This window comes from Salvia splendens, chromosome 7, assembly GCF_004379255.2.
Source record: "Salvia splendens isolate huo1 chromosome 7, SspV2, whole genome shotgun sequence".
NCBI lineage: Eukaryota > Viridiplantae > Streptophyta > Magnoliopsida > Lamiales > Lamiaceae > Salvia > Salvia splendens.
Window position 1 is genome coordinate 32,559,598 of NC_056038.1, and position 13,020 is coordinate 32,572,617.

A 13,020-nucleotide genomic window follows, 5' to 3' on the forward strand; every position below is an offset into this window, starting at 1 on the left:
AATTAATATTTGAGCCCAAGTTTCTGGTGCAGGCCCAATGTGTTAATTGGCCCGCTACTTACCTGCTTGCTCGGATGGCCGCCACGTAGGCAGCTCCACGCGGATCCTGAGTTGCAGCCGTTGGATTTGATGTGTGTTTGTTAAGTGAGAGGCAGACCTCTCACCTACCCCATTCAACTCATACGCTCTATTCTCTCTCTCTCTCTCTCTTCTTCGAACTTGCTCCGACTTCTCTCTAGTTTTTCGGCGATTCTAGCCGGAGCTTTCCTTCCAGCTTGTGTTTCCACCGAGGATTCTTGATTCCTAAGATATCTATCGGGTTAGTTTGAGAGTTAGGCAACTTCTTCGGTTTCCTTCTCAAACCCTAGAGTTCGGTCTTTCTTCTGTGACCGATCTCCTGAGCTTGTAGGTGGTGTGGTGAGAGATCTGAGTTCGTGACTGTGTTCAGAGGAGACTTGTTGTGGTCCGCGTGTTGAGGAGGCCTACTGTGGTGGTAACCGGTGAAACCTAGGGTTTCTGGGGTCCTTGTTCAGTAATACTCCCTTGTGACATTTGGTTGAAGCTTTGGAGAGGTTCTTGGCCCGGTGTAGTCGCCTGTTGCGACCTGAGCCATATTCCAGTGCTTGTAACCTTGTCTTGCATAGTTTCATTGTGTGTTTAGATCCTACGGGATCATTTCTTGTGTTACTAACATTCACACCTAAGTGTACAGGGTTATTGAAGAAGATGAAGACTCAAGTTCTGTGTTATACTTGCACTTAATCTAGGGTTCTTCAATTGTAATATCTTGTATCAGATTAGTGTGTAATCTTAGTATCATACTTGTATTGGCTTGTACCTCTGAGATTAGTCATCTCAGACCCAATCAATAAAAAGAGGTCCCGGTAATTAGTGAATCCTAAGCGGTCTGATACCTACAGACACAAATTAGTTTAGAGCTATTCCTAACTAGAGACGCATCAAACGGCTTTGATCAAATTAAATGAAAATTGATTTAAATTAAGTGTGTGACACACATATGGAAGCATAAAATGAGGAGAGAGATGGTACTGTTAGTGGTAGTGGTATGAGCAGAAGAATCGGAGAAGCAGAAAGTGAAGGCTTGAAAGTGGCGCTGAACTGTTGCAAAGAAAAGCGTGGCTTCTGTCAATGATTTGGAGAGTTCTTGCTCGTACTTGATCAGCATTTCACAGTAAGCCTCCATGAATTGGTCAAGCGCCGGATCTCCACTCTGAACGCACCCACCCCTCGCCCCCGCACTCGCACACGCTTCCTCCAGTCTCGCCGCCATTTCAGCCGGAGCTCCTACCTGCCATCAATAACTTCAATTTAATCTAGGGTTATATATAATGAACATTCAAGTTGAAAAATTGAACACCTTTTGACAGTTAACATAAGCAGTCAAGAGGCGGTGGAATTAAGGGTGAGACATGATCTTCTCTCTTTCCATGACAGATTTCGGATTGGAGGAAGGAGGTGTATTGGAAACAGAATAAGACAAGTTATTGTAAAACCTAGTTACAAAAAAGTTGACATGATCTTCTCTCTCTTTTTTGTAAAATCACTTTCTGTACATACGCATTGGCTTAACTTATTGTTGATATGAAGGAAGGGGCCTCCCGATTTTTATGCTGCTGCTTTTTACAGAAAATCCTAAATGGTATTCTTACTGCTCTGTTGCTTCATTTTCTTCTTTACTTTTTCTGACTGTGACAAACACAAGTCTGCTTCATGTGTGCACCATTTCTCTTCCATGTGTTTTGCATCTGTCTCTATCTATCACTATCTACCTAAAACTAACTTTTTATTTACTATACTACAATTTCATATACTTCTACTCCCTCCGCTACTAGGAGTCTCATTTCTTGGTGGCACGAGTTTTAAGAAATGTTAAGAAAAATGACTGAAAAAAAAGTTAGTGGAATAGTTTTAAATGAAATGTGAGTGTAATGAATTAGTGGAAGGTGAGACCTTATTACCATTTATGGTAAAAGTGAATCGAGACTCCAATTTGCGGACGAACTAAAATGGCAAAACGGAACTCCTATTCACGGATGGAGGGAGTAGTATTTACTAAAGAATCCTTATCAAAATTATCGTAGTAGGTAAAAGATTAAAATAAGTAAGGGCACATATCAAAATTTATAGTAATGGTAGATACGTTTATGACCGTGGTCATTGATATTTTGGAGTATAAGTTATACTCTCTAGTCCCAAAAAAATAAGGATATTTAGGACAGCACGAGAATTAATACATACTCCATTTGTAAAGTAAGAAAGATGAAAGGAGAATGGTAGTTACAGTGTCATCAGTGGAGAGTGGGACTCTACATTATTATTAGTGTTTAATGAGTTGTAATGGTGGATCATAATGGTAAAAGTTGTAAATAAATTGATGTATATGGGTAATTAGTTCGGTAGAATTTTCTAAAAATGGAAATGTGATATTTTTATGGGACAAACGAAAAAGGAAAGTGTCCTTATTTTTATGGGATAGAAGGAGTAGATAAAAACGAAAGCTTTATTTATTACTCCTATTTATTTTGTTCTTCTTAATGAAATTAAAGGGAAAAAACTCGTTATGAAAGTTGATTGATGATTTGGTTATAAGAGGGAAGAAAGCATAATAATATGGACGACACACCTTAATTACGTGAAGGAGTTACTGATCACTAGGATTTAATGCGCCTTATAATGCTCAATTAAAAAGAAAAAAAACAACGAGCGTTGCTTATCCAAATGATTTTTTGAGCAGAAATGTCAACCATTGGTTTAATATTTCGTTGGATTCACATGGAAACACAATGGTATAGAGTGGTCTCACTCTAACCGAATATTCTATACAACATACAAGTGCAAATGTGGGAAAAATTTACTACTACAACCGAATGGAAATTACAGAAATAGAACGAAGGCGAAAATTGCAGCCAAAGCAATAAACAACCAAACTGTAATTAAAGTCAAGGAAAGTACTCTTTCCATAATACAATTTTTATCTAGTGCTTTTGGATTGACGTATTATCACTTAAGATAAAATAACTTCCCCTTAGCATTTTAAAAGCACTTCAAATCCGCTAGCCACCAACAAACTTGATGGAACTTCCATACTAATTAAGGTAGTTTGCCATCAGTCTAATGATTTGTTAGGGTATATACGAAAAATTATGTACTACGTTTTATGCTACTTGCTTTTATAAGAAAGTAATTTATTTATTGCATAATTTGTCGTTTATTATTATTTATTAATTAAAATTATAGAAAATAATAAATAATAGAACAAGCAAGTCCTTATCAAACCTTTTGATCATCCAAAATCCCAATTTGAATGATTCCTTCAACTCAATTTACAGGTGTAATATTTGGTGTAGTCTAGCCCTCTCTTGATACTCATTTATAGACTTATTGTCTATACATGTGTTTACAAAATACAAGAGTTGAACTCTACTCGAATCACTATAACTAATTCTAATTGCTACCGCGAATGAGATTTTCTTTTGTTGAAGTATTTTCTTATGTTTCTTCTATCATGAAATTTTCAAATGAGCAAAAGCCTGTGTTGGTCATCAAGTTCTCTGTATGGTTGTACCATAGTTTCTTATATTTTATGCATTAAACATATAAATTGTTACAGATTCATAACTGATATGTTCTTTTTGTCGGTTTCATCAGCAGTTTTGAACCCCGTTTGTATTGGTTTCAGGTCACAATTTTGCGCTAATATCTAGAACGAGCATGGCTACCCCTCACGTAGCAGACTTAGCACCACGGCTACCAAGCATGACAACCACGGTGATCCTGTAATGGCTTAAGGTTTTGCTGCCAACACGATATACCCAGCTGCCCTGTTTGGTTTTGGGGCTGGCCTTGTTGATCCTACTCGGCCTTGGACCCTGGACTCGTATTTTCTACTGGTAATTCACAACAATAATGACCACACCAGAATCTATGCGCTTCGACATTTTTTGAGTCTCTGACTGATGATCTTGAGGCGGGGTTTGAAGATTACCTTACTTTTTTGTGCACTCTTCCGAATACTGATCAAGAGAGAAACAGAATTGGCACTGGAGGAACATGTGCCAACCTTCATTGACAATAACTACACTTTCTGGAACACAGGTAACACACAAAATAGTGAAGAATGTAGCAAGCAAACCAGAGATATACCTGCAAACGGTGCTGCCACCCAAGGGAGTGATAGTCAGTGTGAATCCACTCTGGTTCAACTTAGCTCCTGAAGCAACACAAATCTTGGAATTCAGACTTGCTGTAACAAATGCCCTCAACGACTTCAATTGTTCTGAGAGGGAGTCTGAGTCACATTATAAGGATGCCCTTGTCAGTCTTTGCACATTTTAGTCTAAGACAGAAATGAGCTTCTCCATCTTCATACAAGGTAAACAACGGCAAAAATCACAACTGAAGCAAAGTATGGAATTATAGTGACAAAGCCTCTGCTTTACATCAAATTTGCAACATCAACAGTTACAAGTGTTTCTTAGAATAGAAAATTACATCTAACAGGTCCAGCTAATAGCCTGTTCCTAACAACAGTATAACAGAAATCATCATTGATCTACTGAGGCAAAGTGTATTCAATTGGTCAAAAATCATCTTGAGCATATACATTTACAACTATAGGAGTTCTCATATCTGATGTCTAGCAAGTCAGGTCTAAGAAACCAAAAAAGGGAACTTTTTAAGTGTGGTGAAAAGTACATTAATGCAACCAAGGAACTATGTGAACAAGGATTTTTGATCGGAAAGTGAACTTAAAAGTCAAGATGGTTAACATACAGAAGTAAAATGGGTGGATGATGCTGGTATTCACAGAAAGCTTAATCATTATAGCACATACAATCCTTGCATCGTGGATATCTATATACGCTCCTTCCAACAGGCCGTGAAAAATACTCTTTTGTTTTGTCTTACTGCCTTCCTCACTCTTGTCTCAAAAACCTCCCATTCTATGGTGTTGTTTTTTTACAAAGATGTCAGCAAGCCGCCGTTTGTTTGGCCGTATTGTTGCCATTTTGCCTCCGCCATAATAGATTCGGTAGCCAGCTACTAAAGAAGAAAATTGACTTCCTGAGTCAGTCATAGCAAATACATCAGCAGCAGTGCATGCTATGAAGTCAAGTGCCGCCAACTGCAAAAAAATATAACTCGTAATGTACACTGTTCAATCTAGCCTAACTTAAAACTGGATGGAATAACTGGAATATTTACTTCTGCACTTGAAACAGCACAAACCTTCATGTGAAAAACAAAAGCAAAACATATAGTACATGCAAAAGATATGTTGATTCGCTTTGTAAATAGAGCATGATTACCCGAGAAGAGAAATCCCTAAATGGATCGATTTCAGTTGAAGAAAGCAAGTTTTCTTTGGTAACTAAATTAGGAAACAAGGTAGTCAAGGCTGACAGTCTTGAGTTCCCCCCATAAATATGTGCACCAGCTAGGTATATATGGGTTCGCCGGTTGAAACCAAGACCAGCAAGCATAAGCACTGTCTCCTCTGGCATCAATGGACATAATCCTTCAGATTTTAGTTCTGTTGGGGAGGAAACCTGCACAAGATTCATTTACTAAGAAAATTTGTGATTTGCAATGATGGTCAAATCTTCCGATACAGCAACTATCCATGAATCAGAAAACAGACTCATGTCTATGACCATAAAATCAGATCCTAGAATAGTCAGGAAAGATCCATGTTTGAGGCAGGGAGAAGGATACAGTTCTATCTGCGACGGGATATAGAAGAACAAACCAAATATTGTATGATTAAACTCAGAGAGCAATTAGGAAAATGTAACTTTTCATATAAAAGTTTTATTCTTATCATCAAATAATGATACTGTGTCAAAGAATTACGCAGAGCCAAATAACAATTTCCCCCTTTATCCCGTAAAAACCACGATTGCCTAAAGACAAACCCATCATTGCATTAAAAGAATCCAACCCTGGCCAGCACAAAATTAAATAATGATGCTTTGAAACTACAAGAATACTGCAGAAACTTACTTTCCCTTTTTTTCCAGTTCCACCAATGCAGGGAAATGTATTCCTCGGTAAGCCTCCAATTCACGTTTTTCCTCTTCACCTCCACCAAATTCACATAAAGAATGAGCTACCATGTCAATTTCAAACCTCAGATGTAAGGCTAGATATCTTGATTTTTTAGCAGCAGCAGTGTTTTTGCCCCTTCACCGTTGTCTGTGCAAATGGACCTACAAGATAATGTCCAAATGCCCCAAACCTGTATCATTTTGACGCATCCTCTGAAGAAGCAAAGCGCCAGCTTCTTGTATTTTAGGGACAAATCTTAGAGCCATGAAAGTTGCATCTGCATCGAAGGCTCTAGATGAAGTTCTTTAATTAGGAGCAAAGTGGGGAAATTTTTATATGAACATTCAAGAATGAGGTCTTTGAAGAACTTGAAGTAAAGACAATCATAACTGAACTGTTTAACAAACCAAAGCCTGAAGTTACCTGTAACTTATGAGGGACTGGATCAGATGCCAATCTGTTCCCAAATCCGACAAAATGAACTACTCTGTTGAGATGCAAAATGGGCAAAATGTACTTCATGTAAAAACTTGGCTTAGCCTCTTTCGTAATATCTGAGTCAGTAACCTGATAGGAAAGTCCAGGAAACACCCTAACGATTAGCAGGTCTCATAGAAATGCAGTGGAGTTGGGTATCCGTAGTAGATAGTTATCAATCTCACCATGCTACCCATTGCCTCCAGATCTAATGACTGTAACTCCAATGGAAGTTCCTTGACAACCCGAATATCAGGCTTCAAGTAGTCGATGAAATAATCCTCCTGGTAAATATCGCTGAACTGGCTACGAAATAACAGAGTTTGACCATAGTTTTCAATCAGAACATGTTAGATATTTCTTAATGTAGAACAGTAAATTATAGATATATGCAGAGAAGTATATAGACATAGTAGAGAATAGTCGTAGGTGTAGGTGTAGGTGTAGGTGTAGGTGTTTTTCAATTAGTCAACATAGGCCACATATATATAGTACAAGAGACTAAGTTAGGCTATCTCACATCTCCGATGTGGGACAGAAATAGAATACATAATATACTTAACACTACTAATATCTTAACACTCCCCTCAAGCTGGAACGTCTATATCAATCATGTCCAGTTTGGTACAAAGTTCTCAAATGTTTCCCTCAACAATTAATGTAGACATCAACAACAATAGTAGTAGTAGTTGAAACTATAGCAGAAGTCACAACGATATGCAGTAGTAGCAGCCGTAGCAAAGTAGAGCTGCAGGGCAGCGTATAAGTAGTTGTAGCAAAGTAGCAGCTATAAGGCAGTAGTAGCATCTGTAGCAGAAGTAGCAGATGCACGGGAGTAGCAACTGTAGAGCAGGTGTAGCAACTGTAGAGCAGTAGTAGCAACTGTAGCAAAGTAGCAGATGCAGGGTAGTAGTAGTAGTAACAGATTGTAGCAGAGTAGCAACTGTAGAGCAGTAGTAGCAACTGTAGCAAGCAAGTGGCAGATGCAGGGTTGTAGTAACAGATGTAGCAGAGTAGCAACTGTAGGACAACAATAGCAACCTGTAGCGAAGTGGCAATACAGGGTAGTAGTTACAGCTGTAGCAGAAGTCGCAGCTGCAGGGCAGTAGTAGTAGACATGATAAAATATCATGGAGCAAACTCTAAACTAATCAGTCAGAGTTGCCGTAAACCCTAATTTGGGCAGAGCGTCGGTTGGACAAAAGTAAAGCAAGCAGTAGCAGAAACCCTAATTTTGGCAGAGAAGAAGAGCAGCTGTGCAATAAAGCAGAGTAGTAGTAGAAACCAAATTTGGGCAGAGTAGAGCAAGCAACAACAGAGTAGTAGTAGTAGAAACCCAAATTTGGGCAGAGTAGAGGCAGCAACACCGTAAACCCCAGTTTGGGCAGAGTAGCGCGGGTAGAGAAGAACAAAAAATAATTTGGGTAGAGTTAGAGCAATGACGGCAGAGCAGAGTGGGGATAGTAGAGCGGGCATAGAGCAGCAGAAACCCTAATTTCTTTAAACCCTAATTTTCTAGAGACGGATTCGAATCCGCTCTGATACCATGTAGAACAGTAAATTATAGATATTGCAGAGAAGTATATAGACATAGTAGGAATAGTCGTAGGTGTAGGGGTAGGTGTAGGTGTAGGTGTTTTTTCATTAGTCAACATAGGCCACATATATATAGTACAAGAGACTAAGCTAGGCTATCTCACATCTCCGATGTGGGACAGGAAATACATAATATACTTAAACACTACTAATATTCTTAACACTTAAGATGGAAAAAGATATCGACAACCATAGAAATGAATATTAGATAGTTAAGATGCCAAACTAGGTTAAAAATAATAACATGACAGAGGTTAAGTAATCAATCAAGTTCACCCAATCATCCCAAGATCCCATCCGATAACCGATAATCTTATTTTTTGATAATCTTAATAAGTACCTTGCTAGAAATTTATGCTTTCGTCTTATATCCACTGGCAAATGTCTACTTTAAATAAAAAATAAACATTGCAAAACATAGCTGGATATGTATTACTTGTAAGTTGTAATCTGTTATTGGAATGGACTTCCTCCTACATGATGAGATGAAAGAATAAGGACATGTTACAGGAAACACACATTACATGCATTAAGAAAGCTAGAAATCGTCAAAATTAAAATGTATTTCACCTAGCATATCTCCAAACGCTGCTAAACATAAATCCTCGGAAGAAACAGAGTGTTTGCATTAAGCATTCTAGCAATAGCAACGGCATTGCATACCTGTTAGAAACACCCAAATAATCTAGTCATTGCCAAAATAAAATCAAATTTCAGAATATTCTAAAACTGAAGTTTCCTATCACGATATAAAAAATAGAACCTACAGCTACTCGGCTGCTGATTTATTCCACCATTAGCTGTGACATTATAAAACCACTTGCACCCTCTGACATAAACATGACGACATTAGTCTTGGAAGCATAGTCAGCCTATACTTACGCACATCATCTGAGCATGCATAGGCACGAATATGCAAACACTAATTATAAAACACACTGAGCTTTCTCAGACACACAAACACACATATATAGAGAGAGATGTCAGACCACTAGGTTCCCAATTGCGTGTTTGAGAACAAGGGATCCATGAAGAAGCGCGAGTGTAAGGTTCCATCCACAAGTCCTTAGGCTCCTTGGTCTCTCCCTGATGTGGAAGCATCAGTGGAAGAAAGAAAAAATGGACGGAATCCAAACAGAAAATCAATAGTTCCCTAGAAGATGACAAATAACAATTTTTTACTTGAGAAAGTGAACAAACCTCAGCTAGTGCATGAGCAGCCTTAGCCAAAAGCCTTGCGTATATGGTTTTCTGAGGTTTCTCCCCTCTGCCAAGTTTTTGCAGTTCTTCCTGCATTAAGATAAAGAAGCATACACATTTAGCAGTTTGTTTGTGGACTTAGAAGATAGTAAGAGATAGTCAGTATGTACTCTTTTTCCACCTAATAATTGTCAGCCACTCTAATGAACATACTGATTTTCGCAGATTAAAATGCATCTAATATCATTGCATGGGAGAGCACAAGCATTAACATCCACGCTTAAATATTCAAAATGATAAAAGTCTGGGAAATATCGAATCAACCCAGCCAGCAGAGGAGTAAAGCTGTTATTTTATGACTGATATATGCATCCTTTACATGAACCATACCCACTTTAAACTCTTCACCATATTTAGGTATAGACTGAAACCAAAACAATGATTGGTAGTAAACATACATCAAGGTCATTTTTTGTTAGACTAGTACAAATAAATTGATTAAATCCCTTAAACCAAAAGGAACCACCGCAAAGTTAGAAAACGAACTCTTCCACTTGCCCTTTTCACTTCCCTGTCATACTTTTATACATAGCGTTAAGGAACCAATACATGTAAGTATGTAACCTCTTGATATAGCCAGCTGTGCAACCACAACATTTCTTTTTCAACAGAATTCCCAATGATAAATGCATCCTTTGCAGACCTGATACTGTTTTCATTTAAGTGACAGATAAATCTCCAGCATCTATTAAACTCTTCACTATTCACTAATCATAGCATATACTTATAATGAACAGCTAACATAATAAGTGTCCTAAATGACTACAGACATCCAACTTTAAAGAGTGTTAGTAACATTATATCAATGTCATTTTCTTAGGTTCGTATTCAGCTACATCATAAGAAACTTTAACACGATGTGTATTTTGTCCAAAACAAACCACATTAACAATAAGATTTTGAACTCTTCTGCTTGCCCTTTTCAACTCCCCATGTCGTATCTCAGAACATACAGTTAAAGGAACCAAAACACGGAACCGCTGAAAGTTACGACTCACGAGCAAGCAACAGATTTATATTTCCACAAAAATTCCTAATGATAATCTTTTACAGACATGACTACTATTTCAATTTAAGTAACATGGAAAATCTCCAGTATAAGTCCAACTTTTAACTAATCTCGAGTATCCATCAAACTTTTTATTAATCATTTCATAATGTGCAACTAAAATAAGAAATGTCTCAAACACCTGTGAACATCCAACTCTATGGATTGAAGGTGCCTAATTCAAACACACACAGAGGAAATAATAAATGAAGAAACAGACATGGGGAAAGATTATTAAGTCCTACCCGGATAAACACAGTGGTAGCGTTCGATTTCAAAGGCTTAAGCTTGATGTTCCCACGTACCCGACCCGGTTCTTGGATCCGTCTAAGCATCCAAAAATTCATCAAGAAGAAGAGACCGACCAATATCCCCAATCCAATCGTCGTCCTATTCAAGTACCACGCCTTTCTCTTGGATACCTTGGTTTTCTTAAAATCGAAATAGCCGTTCGCCGAAGAAGATGGCGATCCCGACGAATCTCTGGGCGAAGATTGGCTCATCCTCGAGCTGATCGAATTTCGGTCGAAAATCCATTGGCCGAATCCGAAATCATTTCCTCTATCTTCGTCGCCGCCGTCAACTATGTTGATTTCGGTGGAATTGGAATAAGACATGATGTAGATCGAAATTCAGAAAATTGGTTGTGCGGGAGCTCGACAAACTAGAATGTAGACGTCCAACAGTTTTATGTCATTCTGATAAGAGCTCTACATCATCAACCGAGACACAGCCACGATCTATGGGTGACAAGGGGTCCAACAATAGAAAGCTTGCTGATACATTAACAGATGCTCATGCGACGGAGAAGGTTCGAGACCTCAGCCAAGGCGACTCGCGAGCTCGCCGCATCAGAAAGTACCAGCTCGTTTCCAAGATTATGTTAGTCGTTAGTTATGTATTGTTGTCGTTGGTTATTTTATATAATGTAATAGTGTAGGAGTCGAGCATGTTATAAGCTCTATCTCGGGTTTTCTTTGTGGTTCTTTCCCGAGAGATAGGAGGTCGAACCGCCGTAGGGTCCTAGGTATAAAAAGGGGAACTTGTCAACTATCCAGAATGAATGATAAGTTTTATTCCCAAATTGTTGTTTTCTCTCATTTTCTTTCATAAGAACTGACGATCTGTCCGACGGAGAAGACCTCCGCGTGCAGCCTGAATTTGATCGCCGAGCTCCCACGCCGTCGATCCTTATCTCGATACGATCAATATCGTATCACATTCCATTCAATCAACGCACATTGAAAATCAAACCAGGATTTCAGATGCAGAGTGAAAGAATGGATGAATTTCTTAATTCTCTTCTCTTTGTCTTAGCTCCTAATTTCCACCTAAGTCTACGTCGAGTCCAGTAATTCTAAGATATTAATTTTATTCTTTATCTAATTGGTAATTTCAATTTTAAACTTTTTTATAGTGACATTTCATTTTTTTTTACACTATAGGCGGCATCCTAATCCTGCTCAATCGGAATTGCGGATTAAGGAAGAAAGTCTCCCAACTGATGGCGGATTTGAACCGGTGACTTAATCTTCTAACTCTCTCTATATTTTTTATGTAATGGATTGCTTGCTTAACTTTTCTCAACTAAAAGTTTTTTTTAACCGTGTGAATTATCAAACATTATTTATAATACTTCTCTCGTCGTTAAAAATTAGACTAGTTTATTAATTTGAATCTTCTCCCAAAATTAAATAGTATAAATATGGAAAGTTTTTAACCAATTAAATATCGCACCACTTTTAATATGCACCATATAATTCACTAACACTATTTTCACTACATTTTCCCTCTCTCTATTATTTAATTTTTTCCATTTCTTTCGTATTTAACCAATTATATATTAACATTTGTGTCATTTACAACTTTGGATAAAAAAAAATTGCACGCATGTGGTTGAACTAGATCTTTGATTTGTTTAGGTTAAGAATTTCATTATTTTTATTTCCTTTGTATGGATAAATGGTACTACTAGTAGTATTTGTGATTTAAATTGTGGCTAAACAAAACACTCACTTTTCAGAATTCTCAAACCTCTTATAAATGTGTAGCAACAATTGGATTCGTTAACCCTGTTTCAGCTATAGGAAAATGAAACAAAAATGTTCAGAGAGTAAATGATGTGAATCAAATGATGTTAATTATACTCTAAGTTTTCTCCTTTTTTTATTTTAAATCATCTATCAATTGATCATTAAGGTTTGATTATTATATATTAGTTGATAGATGTACATATGGAGTGTCTACAATGAGCCAAGGGGGGGTCTGATTCAAAGTGTTCTTTGCCTATCAGATGATGTCCAAATTCTTGTATGTTACCATGACCGTTATCTTTTCTTTGAAATAGCTTCGCGTGGGTACCTGTAACGCCTCAATCGAGCTCGGTGAGAAGAAGGTATAATAACCATTTTATGAAGGCTGCCGAGAGTGCAAAACCTCCCCGGGTTGGCATAAAAACGTCCCGGATCGGCCGTTTTCAGCATGAAAAACGCCCAGGGGCAGTGGAACGCCCGGTTTGGGCCCCATTTTGCCCAGTTGGGGGGGGGCGTTTTTCTCGAAAACTGTCGAAA

The 13,020-nt window shown here is 38.0% G+C and overlaps 1 pseudogene; it reads right to left on the minus strand.

The window, feature by feature from the left end:
* Nucleotides 1-4,553: 4,553 nt before the first annotated feature.
* Nucleotides 4,554-11,301, minus strand: LOC121740778 (annotated as a pseudogene).
* Between the last annotated feature and the right edge of the window lie 1,719 nt (nucleotides 11,302-13,020).